This window comes from Oncorhynchus mykiss, chromosome 17, assembly GCF_057628025.1.
Source record: "Oncorhynchus mykiss isolate SJ-2025 chromosome 17, ASM5762802v1, whole genome shotgun sequence".
Taxonomy (NCBI): Eukaryota; Metazoa; Chordata; class Actinopteri; order Salmoniformes; family Salmonidae; genus Oncorhynchus; species Oncorhynchus mykiss.
The window spans coordinates 58182908-58199083 of NC_143038.1; positions in this window are offsets into that span (position 1 = coordinate 58182908).

The following is a 16176-nucleotide window of genomic DNA, read 5'->3' on the forward strand; positions in this document are numbered from 1 at the left end:
CATGTGCAGTTGCAAACCGTAGTCTGGGTTTTTTATGGCGTTTTTGGAGCAGTGGCTTCTTCTGGGCTGAGTGGCCTTTCAGGTTATGTCGATATAGGAATCGTTTAACTGTGGATATAGATACTTTTGTACCTGTTTCCTCCAGCATCTTCACATGGTCCTTTGCTGTTGTTCTGGGATTGATTTGCACTTTTCGCACCAAAGTACATTCATCTCTAGGAGATGCGAGAACGCGTCTCCTTCCTGAGTGGTATGACGGCTGCATGGTCCCATGGTGTTTATACTTGCGTACTATTGCTTGTACAGATGAACGTGGTACCTTCAGGTGTTTGGAATTTGCTCCCAAGGATGAACCAGACTTGTGGAGGTCTAAGGTTTTTTTTCTGAGGTATTGGCTGATTTATTTTGATTTTCCCATGATGTCAAGCAAAGAGGCACTGAGTTTGAAGGTAGGCCTTGAAATACATCCACAGGTACACCTCCAATTGACACAAATGATGTCAATTCCAAGCTGTTTAAAGGCACAGTCAACTTAGTGTATGTAAACTTCTGACCCACTGGAATTTTGAGACAAACGACAAATACAAATCATTACAAAAACAAAGTGATTAACCAGTCATAACTAGCCAATGGCAATGCAGATTACACAGTAAGCAACCAATCAATTAAACCCAGGATATAACATCATGGAACACCCTGCTTCTTCGCTTCTAGAAACTTATTAAAAACACAAATTAACAAATTTATAAGTTAAATAATCTGTCTGTAAACAATTGTTGGAACAAATACTGGTGTCTTACACAAAGTAGATGTCCTAACCGACTTGCCAAAACTTTGTTTGTTAACCAGACATTTGTGGAGTGGTTTAAAAATTAGTTTTAATGACTCCAAACGAAGTGTATGTTAACTTCCGACTTCAACTATATGTCTCGACCAATGTCTTGGACTAATAAAATTTGTACGTCAGAATTTCACTGTCTCTGAATTTCACTGAATTTTGCGCACTGGAATTCTTCTCAGTGTCTGCTCCTGAATTACAATCTTCATTGAGTTATGCAGCCAGTTGCAGCAGGGACTATTTTTGTCTGTTGATGGCTATGCATACAACGCTGATAAGACCAACATCGTAAAAAAGAGAGATGGGCATTTTAACAAAACAAATAAAAAATGCAAAGAATACATTTCTCTGTGGTTCTGCACAGCTTAGAGTGTAGGACAGTAATGCAAATTGGGAGAGGTGCTGCAATCATGGAGAGAGATATGGTCTGGACACAGGCAGGCTTCAGACAGGCCTCACTCTGTCACAATCATTTGGTAGTCAAAGCATCCTCGACTTTCCTCCTCCTTTGTTCATTTACAGTTTTCATGGAAATTAGGAGAGAGTTAGAGAGAAGTGAAACCTTTCATTGCACAAGAAACACGTCCTACTGTAGCTCACTGCCTGTAACTGTCTTTTTGAAGTGGAAACGTAAGAGAATTTACATGAACAACTGCTGTATAGTCCCTGTTCCTATCATGGTGATAGAGAGCATTCAAATACACAATATTCAAATTAGAACAATTCAGAGGAACTATATCTGTTGATGAATTAAGTATTCAATCTTAAATCGGAGAGATAATTTTGAGCCTTATAGCTCACTCAAAGAAAGAGAAAACAATGAAGAAGAGAGAGAGAGGATGAGGTCCTGGCTGTGTACAGCTAGGTTTGTGTGAGGAGAGGAGAGTGGCGGAGAGCGGTGGCGAGGGATGTGGCTGGTGGCACTCAGTGAGCTGCTTGTCTCTGATAAGAGGTTATCAAGATGAAAGGGGGAGGCCGGGAATTACGGGCCTAACACTGTCACCCAGCAGACACAGAGGAACACTGTCACCCAGCAGACACAGAGGAATATACAGTAGGTATTATACTAATCATAAAATGTTTATTCTATTCTACTGAGCCATTTACTTTACGTTCGTATTCATTTATTTTATTATTTCTTACTGTTGTTGAATTGTTGAGAAGGAACCTGCAAATAAGCGTTTTGTTGGACGGAGTATACCATGTGTTTCCTGTACATACAACCAATAAAACCTGAAAACCTGCAAAGCCATGTCACTCTTAATACACAAATGTACATAAGCTAAAAAACACATTTACACACACATTTATATCTCTGTCTATGCACTGGCACACACACGCACGCACGCACGCACGCACGCACGCACGCACACACACACACACACACACACACACACACACACACACACACACACACACAGAGAGAGAGAAAGATAAACTGACAAAGTGGAACCTATAATATACAGTTGAGCAGTTCTATGATATGGTTATGACAAGATGATGGGGAGGGGGGACAGCGGTGGCAGTCCAGTGGCCATTGGGGTCAGACCTCCAATTCCGAAGAAACAGTCTTCTGTGTATGCAGTAGTGTTATCTTTACCACACAGAGGCTGCTGAGCCATTCTCAGATACCAGTATACCCCCCCCCCCCCCCCCCCGCCTGTCTCTCTCTCTCTTTCTCTAGCTCTCTGTGCCAGAAAGAAATCTCCTGGGGAATCTACACAGTTATAACGGTAAAAAGACAGATTATTACACAAATAATTTAGATTTTTATTAATTAACTCAATAATGGTCCATAACTTTTTTATGTTTGTTGTAAGTAACCAATTATAGGCTGGTACCACACCCCAACTGTCATAAAACATTGACACACCACAACATATGTGTGCAAAGAACTCTAAGCAAGGCTAATGTCAGCACTTGCTTCATCTGATACACGAGAGACAGATATGCATGTCTTACAGAGGTCCTGGAAGAGAAGAGCACAGCTTAGTAACAGATATGCATGTCTTACAGAGGTCCTGGAAGAGAAGAGCACAGCTTAGTAACAGATATGCATGTCTTACAGAGGTCCTGGAAGAGAAGAGCACAGCTTAGTAACAGATATGCATGTCTTACAGAGGTCCTGGAAGAGAAGAGCACAGATTAGTAACAGATATGCATGTCTTACAGAGGTCCTGGAAGAGAAGAGCACAGCTTAGTAACAGATATGCATGTCTTACAGAGGTCCTGGAAGAGAAGAGCACAGCTTAGTAACAGATCATATTCATAGAGATTTGATTTTTATATATTTTATTCAGCAATAGGAAAATAACAAATATATGTTAAAATGTTTCACTTCCATCTATTGCCCTTTCTTTGTAGTTCTCCCACTAGTAAATGTTATTCTAAATATAAAAATCAGAATGACAAAGATTGCTTCTACTGTTGCAAGTGCTTGAAATACAATAAAATACCTTTACTGTCTAAATCTATATTTCCTATTGGAAAATGTAAGATATTTCCTATTTGATACTCTGACTGCTCATTGTTTTGCATTATGATAATGAAATCAAATGTTGAACATATTTATCAAAAGTAAGATCAACTCTTGAGTGTATTAATATATTATATAAGATATGAATTGATCATGGCATGGTGGTTATGGTGGTTAGGGTGACTATCATCACACCTTGGAACAGTGAGAGCTGATAGAACCCTAGCAGGATTCCTGAAATCCTTGAGTAGGCCCATATCAACTCGGCAAAAAAAGAAACATCCTCTCACTCTGCGTTTATTTTCAGCAAACTTAACATGTGTAAATATTTGTATGAACATAACAAGATTCAACAACTGAGACATAAACTGAACAAGTTCCACAGACATGTGACTAACAGAAATGGAATAATATGTCCCTGAACAAAGGGGGGTCAAAATCAAAAGTAACAGTCAGTATCTGGAGTGGCCACCAGCTGCATTAAGTACTGTAGTGCATCTCCTCCTCATGGACTGCACCAGATTTGCCTGTTATTTTTGTGAGATGTTAGCTCACTCTTCCACCAAGGCACCTGCAAGTTCCAGGACATTTCTGGGGGGAATGGCCCTAGCCCTCACCCTCCAATCCAACAAGTCCCAGACATGCTCAAGGACATTGAGATCCGGGCTCTTCGCTGGCCATGGCAGAACACTGACATTCCTGTCTTGCAGGTAATCACGCGAACGAGCAGAACGAGCAGTATGGCTGGTGGCATTGTCATGCTGGGGGTCATGTCAGGATGAGCCTGCAGGAAGGGTACCACATGAGGGAGGAGGATGTCTTCCCTGTAACGCACAGTCTTGAGATTGCCTGCAATGACAACAACCTCAGTCCGATGAAGCAGTGACACACCGCCCCCGACCCTTGACGGACCCTCCACCTCCAAATCAATCCCGCTCCAGAGTACAGGCCTCGGTGTAACGCTCATTCCTTCGACGATAAACGCGAATCCGACCATCACCCCTGGTGAGACAAAACCGCGACTCGTCAGTGAAGAGCACTTTTTGCCAGTCCTGTCTGGCTCAGCGACGGTAGGCTTGTGCCCATAGGCAACGTTGTTGCCAGTGATGTCTGGTGAGGAGCTGCCTTACAACAGGCCTACAAGCCCTCAGTCCAGCCTCTCTCTGCCTATTGCGGACAGTCTGAGCTCTGATGGAGGGATTGTGCATTCCTGGTATAACTCGGGCAGTTGTTGTTGCCATCCTGTACTTGTCTCACAGGTGTGATGTTCGGATGTACCGATCCTACGCAGGTGTTGTTACACATGGTCTGCCACTGCGAGGACAATCAGCTGTCCATCCTGTCTCCCTGTAGCGCTGTTTTAGGCGTCTCACAGTACGGACATTGCAATTTATTGCCCTGGCCACATCTGCAGTCCTCATGCCTCCTTGCAGCGTGCCTAAGGCACGTTCACTCAGATGAGCAGGGACCCTGTGTTTTTCAGAGTCAGTAGAAAGGCCTCTTTAGTGTCCTAAATTTTCATAACTGTGACCTTAATTACCTATCATCTGTAAGCTGTTAGTGTCTTAACGACCGTTCCACAGGTGCATGTTCATTAATTGTTTATGGTTCATTGAACAAGCATGGGAAATAGTGTTTAAACCCTTTACAGTGAAGATCTGTGAAGTTATTTGGGTTTTACGAATTGTCTTTGAAAGACAGGGTCCTGAAAATGGGACGATTCTTTTTTTGCTGAGTTTATAACATCATATGACCACCCTCTGGTGGTGGAAATGTTTCAGTAGCCGAGGTTCATTCATTTTAAACGGAGTGTCTTCATTCAATGGGAATAATAAGGTTCACTTTCAAATAATTGGATCAGTTGTTGAGGGACTTTCCAAGATGCCAGGCTTCTTGCTTTCTGAGCTGGGAGGAGATTGTGTGCACTGCAGTGAATGGAATATTGAAATCTCAGGAATGTACTAAACATGTTTTATAGCTTATTTTTCAACAGACTTGGCACAAATTGTTCAAATCAATAACCAGCTGAATAAATTAAGAACATTTATCTGGACAAAAAAATGAGGATTGTGTTTCGAACAAGGAAAAATAATATGTTGGAATATATTTAAATAAAATATAAATATATTTAAATATATTAGGAAAATGTATTTATCAAATATATAAATAAATAAAATGTATGTACATATATTTGTAAAATACACACTCACTGACTCAATCTCATAGAAAATCTGTGGGCAGAACTGAAAAAACATGTACGAGCAAGGAGGCCTACACACCTGACTCAGTTACACCAGCTCTGTCAAGAGGAATGGGTGAAAATTCACCCAACTTATTGTGGGAAGCTTGTGGAAGGCTGCCCGAAACTTTTGACCCATGTTAAACTATTTAAAGGCAATGCTACCAAATACTAATTGGGTGTATGTAAACTTCTGACCCACTGGGAATGTGATGAAAGAAATAAAATCTGAAATAAATCCTTCTCTCTACTATTATTCTGACATTTCACATTCTTAAAATAAAGAGGTGATCCTAACTGACCTAAGACAGGGAATTTTTACTAGGATTAAATGTCAGGAATTGTGAAAACTGAGTTTAGATGTCTTTGGCTAAGGTGTATGTAAACTTCCGACTTCAACTGTACATAAATACATGTACATTCATGCTGTTAAAATACACTGAGTGTACAAAACATTAGGAAGACCTTCCTAATATTGAGTTGCACCCCTTTTTTGCCCTCAGAACAGCCTCAATTCACCCGGGCATGGAATCTACAAAGTTTCGAAAGCATTCCACAGGGATCCTGGCCCATGGTGACTCCAATGCTTCCCACAGTTGTGTCAAGTTGGCTGGATGTCCTTCTTGATACACACTGGAAACTGTTGAGCTTGAAAAACCCAGCAGCGTTGCAGTTTTTGACACACTCAAACCAGTGCATCTGGCACCTACTGACATACCCCGTTCAAAGGCACTTAAATATTTTGTCTTGCCCATTCACCCTCTGAATGGCACACATACACAATCCATGTACGAATTGTCTCAAGGCTTAAAAATCCTTCTTTAACCTGTCTCCTCCCCTTCATCTACACTAATTGAAATGGTGACATCAATAAGGGATCATAGCGTTCACCTAGATTCACCTGGTCAGTCTATGTCATGGAAAGAGCAGATGTTTCTAACTCATGACGTAATTGGACAAACCTAAGCCTCATTTGAAAATAATACTCATCGGCAATTCTGGGTAAGCCCGAAAAATGATATTAGGCAATACTGGCCAATGTTATTACTTTTCATTATTTATAGGTATTTCCAAGATGGCGTAGCAGTCGGGCGTCTGTTTTGTTTGTCTTGTCCCGTCCCGTCCCGTGTATATATCATTTTCTTTGTATGTATTTCGTAAATATTTTTTTGATTTTTAATTTCAATTTCCATCAACGGACTGAACATACTCTCCTGCAACCCGCCTCACCCAATGTGGTATGGATCTGCTATTTTTTTATACTTTAGAACCGGAACCCCCATCAGAAGCTAGCCAGCTAACTAGCTACTAGCTAGTAGTCAGTTAGCCACTGCTAGCGGTCATCACTGTTATCAGCCAGCCTCAGCCCGGTCAATTCCTGCCAGTCTGCACAACGCAAAATCAACCCAGAGCATATTGGACTCCTTATTCTCCACCAAATCTCCGGATTACTACTGCAAGCTTTGAACCTTTACTCCGGATCATCGCAGCTAGCTTGCTGCTATCCGAGTGGCTATTCCTGGCTAAAGTCTCTGTCCCGAAGCAAGCATCAGTTAGCTGGAGCAAGCCTCGAGCTAGACCCATCTCCCAGCTAGCCGAAGAGATCCATCAGACAATTCCTGGGTTTCAATACCTCTTTTGCCAATTGGCCTGGACCATGAGCTGCCAACACGGAGCCCCGCAGATCCATCACGACTGGTCTGCCGACGTAATCCGTCCAAGGAGGTTTCAACAGGCTCTTCCGTTGCGACGTCCCCCTGAGGCCCAACTGCTAGCCTGCTATCCCGGCCTGATAGCTGTCTGAATTGCCGTGTCTCCAGCTCGCCTAGCTACTCACTGGACCCAATGATCACTCGGCTACAAATGCCTCTCCCTAATGTCAATATACCATGTCTATTGCTGTTTGGTTAGTGATTTTTGTCTGATTTCACTGTAGAACCTCCAGCCCTGTTCAATATGCCTTAGCTAGCCCTTTTGTTCCACCCCCCACACATGCGGTGACCTCACCTGGCTTAAATGGTGCCTCTAGAGACCAAACCTCTCTCATCATCACTCAATGTCTAGGTTTACCTCCACTGTACTTACATCCTACAATATCCTTGTCTGTACATTATGACTTGAATATATTCTTCCACACCCAGAAATCTGCTCCTTTAACTCTCTGTTCCCAATGCACTAGATGACCAGTTCTTATAGCCTTTAGCCATACTCTTATCCTACTCCTCCTCTGTTCCTATGGTGATGTAGAGGTTAACCCAGGCCCTGCAGCCCCCAGCATCACTCCCATTCCTCTGATGCTCTCATTTGTTGACTTCTGTAACCGTAAAAGCCTTGGTTTCATGCATGTTAACATGAGAAGCCTCCTCCCTGAGTTTGTTTTATTCATTGCTTTAGCACACTCCGCCAACTCAGATGTCCTAGCCATGTCTGAATCCTGTCTCAGGAAGGCCACCAAATATCCTGAAATTTCCATCCCTAACTATAGCATTTTCCAACAAGATAGAACTGCCAAAGGGGCGGAGTTGCAATCCACTGCAGAGATAGCCTGCAAAGTTCTGTCAAACTATCCAGGTCTGTGCCCAAACAATTAGAGCCTCTACTTTTAAAAATCCACCTTTCCAGAAACAAGTCTCTCACCATTGCCAGTTGTTATAGACCCCCTTCAGCCCCCAGCTGTGCCCTGGACACCATATGTGAATTGATCACCCCCATCTATCGTCAGATCACCCACCATTTCAAATCCCACCGTACCTTCTCCGCTATGCAATCTGGTTTCAGAGCTGGTCATGGGTGCACCTCAGCCACGCTCAAGGTCCTAAACGACATCATAACCGCCATCGATAAGAGACATTACTGTGCAGCCGTATTCATTGACCTGGCCAAGGCTTTCGACTCTGTCAATCACAACATTCTTATTGGCAGACTCGACAGCCTTGGTTTCTCAAATGATTGCCCCGCCTGGTTTACCAAATACTTCTCTGATAGAGTCCTGTGTGTCAAATCGGAGGGCCTGTTGTCCGGACCTCTGGCTGTCTCTATGGGGGTGCCACAGGGTTCAATTCTCGGGCTGACTCTCTTCTCTGTATACATCAATGATGTTGCTCTTGCTGCTGGTGAGTCTCTGATCCACCTCTACGCAGACGACACCATTCTGTATAGTTCTGGCCCCTCTTTGGACACTGTGTTAACTAACCTCCAGACGAGCTTCAATGCCATACAACACTCCTTCCGTGGCTTCCAACTGCTCTTAAATGCAGGGAAAACTAAATGCATGCTATTCAACCGATCACTGCCCGCACCTGCTCACCTGTCCAGCATCATTACCCTGGACGGCTCTGACTTAGAATACGTAGACAACTACAAATACCTAGGTGTCTGGTTAGACTGTAAACTCTCCTTCCAGACTCACATAGGAATTGAGGTCAGGGCTTTGTGATGGCCATTCCAATACCTTGACTTTGTTGTCCTTAAGCCATTTTACCACAACTTTGGAAGTATGCTTGGGGTCATTGTCCATTTGGAAGACCCATTTGTGACCAAGCGTTAACTTCCTGACTGATGTCTTGAGATGTTGCTTCAATATATCAACATAACTTCCCCTCCTCATGATGCCATCTATTTTGTGAAATGCACCAGTCTCTCCTGCAGCAAAGCAACCCCACAACATGATGCTGCCACCCCTGTGCTTCACGGTTGGGATGGTGTTCTTTGGCTTGCAAGCATCCCCCTTTTACCTCCAAACGTAACGATGGTCATTATGGCCAAACAGTTCTATTTTTGTTTCATCAGACCAGAGGACATTTCTCCAAAAAGTACAATCTTTGTCCCCATGTGCAGTTGCAAACCGTAGTCTGGCTTTTTTATGGCGGTTTTGGAGCAGTGGCTTCTTACTTGCTGAGCAGCCTTTCAGGTTATGTGGATATAGGACTCATTTTACTGTGGAAATAGATCGTTTTGTACCCGTTTCCTCCAGCATCTTCACAAGGTCCTTTGCTGTTGTTCTGGGATTGATTTGCACTTTTCGCACCAATGTAAATTAATCTCTAAGAGACAGAACGCGTCTCCTTCCTGAGCGGTATGACGGCTGCGTGGTCCCATGGTGTTTATACTTGCATACTATTGTTTGTACAGATGAATGTGGTACCTTCAGGTGTTTGGAAATTGCTCCCAAGGATGAACCAGACTTGTGGAGGTCTAAGGTTTTTTTTTCTGAGGTATTGGCTGAGTTATTTTGATTTCCCCATGATGTCAAGCAAAGAGGCACTGAGTTTGAAGGTTGGCCTTGAAATACATCCACAGGTACACCGCCAATTGACTCAAATGATGTCAATTAGCTTATCAGAAGCTTCTAAAGCCATGACATAATTTTCTGGAATTTTCCAAGCTGTTTAAAGGCATAGTCAACTTAGTGTATGTACACTTCTGACCCACTGGAATTGTGATACAATGAATTATAAGTGAAATAATCTGTCTGTAAACAAATGAATGCAAAATTACTTGTGTCATGCACAAAGTAGATGTCTTAACCAACTTGCCAAAACTATAGTTTGTTCACAAGAAATTTGTGGAGTGGTTGAAAAACGGGTTTTCATGACCCCAACGTAAGTGTATGTAAACCTCCGACTTCAACTGTATATACATTACCATTCAAAAGTTTGGGGTCACTTAGAAATTGTTTTGTTTTTGAAAGAAAAGCACATTTTTTGTCCATTAAAATAACATCAAATTGATCCGAAATACAGTGTAGACATTGTTAATGTCGTAAATGACTATTGTAACTACGGTGTGTGTATATACAGTATATGTCGTTTTTTAGCTAAACAGGTGGGGCTCAAAACAGACCCAGAATGACTGCGTCTATTACATAACTAATGGGAGACAAGGTTGGTTGTGCTAACCTCAACAGGTGGCAGTTACCGTATGTCCTGGCACAATTTTTGTTTATCTGTTTCACACACATCCTTGTGCCTTCATGGGAAAAATAGCTATTAGATCCTTACAACAATAAGAGCCTTATGGATTTGACAAATTGCATTCATGTAGGCTAAGACTTTCACCATCGCATCTAGGTGGCACACACTGCTAAAGAGGTTGACTCGAAATTGTGGGTTTGAGCCCCTCTGTCATCTGTTGAGGAAAAACTGTTAATTGCCAGTGCTTTCTTCAAAATGCATTTGAGGAAGTGGATGATTATAATAATAAAAAGCCTATAGGCTGTAGGCCTGTGTGTACAGTGCCTTGCAAAAGTATTCATCAACCCTGGCATTTTTCCTATTTTGTTGCATTTAAACCTGTAATTTAAATAGATATTTATTAGGATTTCATGTAACGGACATACACAAAATAAGTGAAATGAAAAAAAATGAAAAAAAAAACAAACAGAAAAGTGGTGCGTCAATATGTTTTCACCCCCTTTGTTATGAAGCCCCTAAATAAGATCTGGTGCAAACAATTACCTTCAGAAGTCACATAATTAGTTAAATAACCTTTCTAGGGCAGGCGTTCCGCTAGCGGAACCCCTCGACAACATTCCGCTGAAAAGGCAAAATTCACAAATATTTTTTTTAAATATGTAACTTTCACACATTAACAAGTCCAATACAGCAAATGAAAGATACACTTCTTGTTAATCTACCCAACGTGTCCAATTTCAAAAAGGCTTTACAGCGAAAAGCACAACATATGATTATGTTAGGGGAGAACCAAGTAAAAAAAACAGCAATTTTTTCCAGCCAAAGATAGGAGTCACAAAAAGCAGAAATATAGATAACATTAATCACTAACCTTTGATGATCTTCATCAGATGACACTCATAGGACATCATGTTACACAATGCATATATGTTTTGTTTGATAATGTGCATATTTATATCCAAAAATCTCAGTTTACATTGGCGCGTTACGTGCAGTAATGTTTTGATTCCAAAACTTCTGGTGATTTTGCAGAAATACTCATAATAAACATTGATAAAGATACAAGTGTTATTCACAAAATTAAAGATAGACTTCTCCTTAATGCAACCGCTGTGTCAGATTTCAAAAATACTTTACAGAAAAAGCATAATCTGAGTACGGCGCTCAGAGCCCAATCCAGCCATGTTGGAGTCAACAGAAGTTAGAAATAACATTAAAAATATTTACTTACTTTTGATGATATTCATCAGAATGCACTCTCAGGAATCCCAGTTCGACAATAAATGACTGATTTGTTTCATAAAGTCCATCATTTATGTGCAAATAGCCACTTGTTTTTAGCGTGTTCAGCCCAGTAATCCATCTTCATGAGGCGCGAGTACTACGTCCAGACAAAAACTAGAAGAGTTCCCTTACAGGTCGTAGAAACAAGTCAAACGATGTATGGAATCAATCTTTAGGATGTTTTTAACATAAATCATCAATAAGGTTCCAACAGGAGAATTCCATTGTCTGTAGAAAAGCACTGGAACGAGAACTAACTCTGTCGGTAACGCGCGTCACGAGCCTGAGACACTCTGCCAGACCCATGACTCATTCAGCTCCCATTCCCCCTCCTTTATAGCAGAAGCCTAAAACAAGTTTATAAAGATGATTGACATCTAGTGGAAGCCTTAGGAAGTGCAACTTGACCCCATAGACACTGTGTATTCGGTAGGCCAAGCTTTGAAAAACTACAAACCTCAGATTTCCCACATCCTGGTTAGATTTTTCTCAGGTTTTCGCTTGCCATATGAGTTCTGTTATACTCACAGACGTCATTCAAACAGTTTTAGAAACTTCAGAGTGTTTCTATTCAATACTAATAATAGGCATATATTAGCATCTGGGACTGAGTAGGAGACAGTTCACTCTGGGCACGCTATTCATCCAAAAGTGAAAATGCTGCCCCCTATCCCAAAAAGGATAAAGTCAACCTGTGTGCAATCTAAGTATCACATGATCTCGCGCATGATCTCAGTATACAGTGCCTTGCGAAAGTATTCGGCCCCCTTGAACTTTGCGACCTTTTGCCACATTTCAAGCTTCAAACATAAAGATATAAAACTGTATTTTTTTGTGAAGAATCAACAACAAGTGGGACACAATCATGAAGTGGAACGACATTTATTGGATATTTCAAACTTTTTTAACAAATCAAAAACTGAAAAATTGGGCGTGCAAAATTATTCAGCCCCTTTACTTTCAGTGCAGCAAACTCTCTCCAGAAGTTCAGTGAGGATCTCTGAATGATCCAATGTTGACCTAAATGACTAATGATGATAAATACAATCCACCTGTGTGTAATCAAGTCTCCGTATAAATGCACATGCACTGTGATAGTCTCAGAGGTCCGTTAAAAGCGCAGAGAGCATCATGAAGAACAAGGAACACACCAGGCAGGTCCGAGATACTGTTGTGAAGAAGTTTAAAGCCGGATTTGGATACAAAAATATTTCCCAAGCTTTAAACATCCCAAGGAGCACTGTGCAAGCGATAATATTGAAATGGAAGGAGTATCAGACCACTGCAAATCTACCAAGACCTGGCCGTCCCTCTAAACTTTCAGCTCATACAAGGAGAAGACTGATCAGAGATGCAGCCAAGTGGCCCATGATCACTCTGGATGAACTGCAGAGATCTACAGCTGAGGTGGGAGACTCTGTCCATAGGACAACAATCAGTCGTATATTGCACAAATCTGGCCTTTATGGAAGAGTGGCAAGAAGAAAGCCATTTCTTAAAGACATCCATAAAAAGTGTTGTTTAAAGTTTGCCACAAGCCACCTGGGAGACACACCAAACATGTGGAAGAAGGTGCTCTGGTCAGATGAAAACAAAATTGAACTTTTTGGCAACAATGCAAAACGTTACGTTTGGCGTAAAAGCAACACAGCTGAACACACCATCCCCACTGTCAAACATGGTGGTGGCAGCATCATGGTTTGGGCCTGCTTTTCTTCAGCAGGGACAGGGAAGATGGTTCAAATTGATGGGAAGATGGATGGAGCCAAATACAGGACCATTCTGGAAGAAAACCTGATGGAGTCTGCAAAAGACCTGAGACTGGGACGGAGATTTGTCTTCCAACAAGACAATGATCCAAAACATAAAGCAAAATCTACAATGGAATGGTTCAAAAATAAACATATCCAGGTGTTAGAATGGCCAAGTCAAAGTCCAGACCTGAATCCAATCGAGAATCTGTGGAAAGAACTGAAAACTGCTGTTCACAAATGCTCTCCATCCAACCTCACTGAGCTCGAGCTGTTTTGCAAGGAGGAATGGGAAAAAATGTCAGTCTCTCGATGTGCAAAACTGATAGAGACATACCCCAAGCGACTTACAGCTGTAATTGCAGCAAAAGGTGGCGCTACAAAGTATTAACTTAAGGGGGCTGAATAATTTTGCACGCCCAATTTTTGTTTTTGATTTGTTAAAAAAGTTTGAAATATCCAATAAATGTCGTTCCACTTCATGATTGTGTCCCACTTGTTGTTGATTCTTCACAAAAAAATACAGTTTTATATCTTTATCTTTGAAGCCTGAAATGTGGCAAAAAGTCGCAAAGTTCAAGGGGTCCGAATACTTTCGCAAGGCACTGTTCTGAAAGGCCCAGAGTCTGCAACACCAAGGGGCACCACCAAGTAAGCGACACAATGAAGACCAAGGAGCTCTCCAAACAGGTCAGGGACAAAGTTGTGGAGAAGTACAGATCAGGGTTGGGTTCTAAAAAAATATCTGAAACTTTGAACATCCAACGGAGCACCATTAAATCCATTATACATTTTTTTAAAGAATACGGCACCACAACAAACCTGCCAAAAGAGTGCTGCACACCAAAATTCACAGACCAGGCCAGGAGGGCATTAATCAGAGAGGCAACAAAGAGACCAAAGATAACCTTGAAGGAGCTGCAAACCTCCACAGCAGAGATTGGAGTATCTGTCCATAGAAACACTTTAAGCCGTACACTCCACAGAGCTGGGCTTTACGGAAGAGTGGCCAGAAAAAAAACAATGCTTAAAGAAAAAAATAAGCAAACATGTTTGGTGGTCGCCAAAAGGCATGTGGGAGACTCTCCAAACATATGGAAGAAGATACTCTGGTCAGATGAGCTTTTTGGCCATCGAGGAAAATGCTATGTCTGGCGCAAACCCAACACCTCTCATCACCCCGAGAACACCATCCCCACAGTGAAGCATGGTGGTGGCATGATCCTGTGGGGATATTTTTCATCGACAGGGACTGGGAAACTGGTCAGAATTGAAGGAATGATGGATGGTGCTAAATATAGGGAATTTAGTTTCCCTAATTCTTGAGGGAAATCTGTTTGAGTCTTCCAGAGATTTGAGACTGGGAAGGAGGTTCACCTTCCAGCAGGACAATGACCCTAAGCATACTGCTAAAGCAACACTTGAGTGGTTTAAGGGGAAACATTTAAATGTCTTGGAATGGCCTAGTCAAAGCCCAGACCTCAATCCAATTGAGAAACTATGGTATGACTTAAAGATTGCTATACACCAGCGGAACCCATCCACCTTGAAGGAGCTGGAGCAGTTTTGCCTTGAAGAATGGGCAAAAATCCCAGTGGCTAGTTGTGCCAAGTTTATAGAGACATACCCCAAGAGACTTGCAGCTGTAATTGCTGCAAAAGGTGGCTCTACAAAGTATTGACTTTGGGGGGATTGAATATTTATGCACGCTCAAGTTGAATGTTTTTTTGTCTTATTACTTGTTTGTTTCACAATAAAACATACTTTGCATCTTCAAAGTGGTGGGCATGTTATGTAATTCAAACGATACAAACCCCCCCCAAAATCTATTTTAATTCCAGATTGTAAGGCAACAAAATAGGAAAAATGCCAAGGGGGGAGAATACTTTCGCAAGAATATACTAATGACAGCCAAGTGTCTTCCTACAGTAAGACTGTCGATTCGAGTCCTCTGGACTCACGATAAACTTATTTTAAAATAACTGCAATACTGCAATGGTTGCAACCAACCTGATGATAACGAGTGAAAACTACAATCCTACTGTACACTTTGTAATGCTCTTCCTCCTCGAGTCAAATAACATATACAAAGCAGATAATTATTATAATGTTGTAATCCTACATTAAATGTACACGTCCATGTCATATTGCCTATGCAATATGATTATTAGGCAATAGCAGTGTGTTTTGTGCAAGTCTGACAAAATAAATAGCTCCATATTAAATTCATAATCTTAATTTTCAAACGGTTGGCATCCCTTTTCAACACAATACATGTATATCTACATTTCCAAAGGGGGTAGACTCATATGAGATTCGAACCCTTGCCACAATCTGCGACAATTACGTGGTCCAGCCACATTACACAGAAAACCTGCCTAAATGACCGCCCCGTAGCACTCACGTTGTTATCCAGTAAGTGCGTTGAAAGGCTGGTCATGGCTCACATCAACACCATCATCCCAGAAACCCTAGACCCACTCCAATTTGCATACCGCCCAAACAGACACACATGACGCAATCTCAATCGCGATCCATACTGCCCTTTCCCAACTAGGAGAATGCTGTTCATTGACTACAGCTCAGCGTTCAACACCATAGTGCCCACAAAGCTCATCTGTAAACTAAAAACCATGGGACTAAACACCACCCTCTGCAACTGGATCCTGGACTTC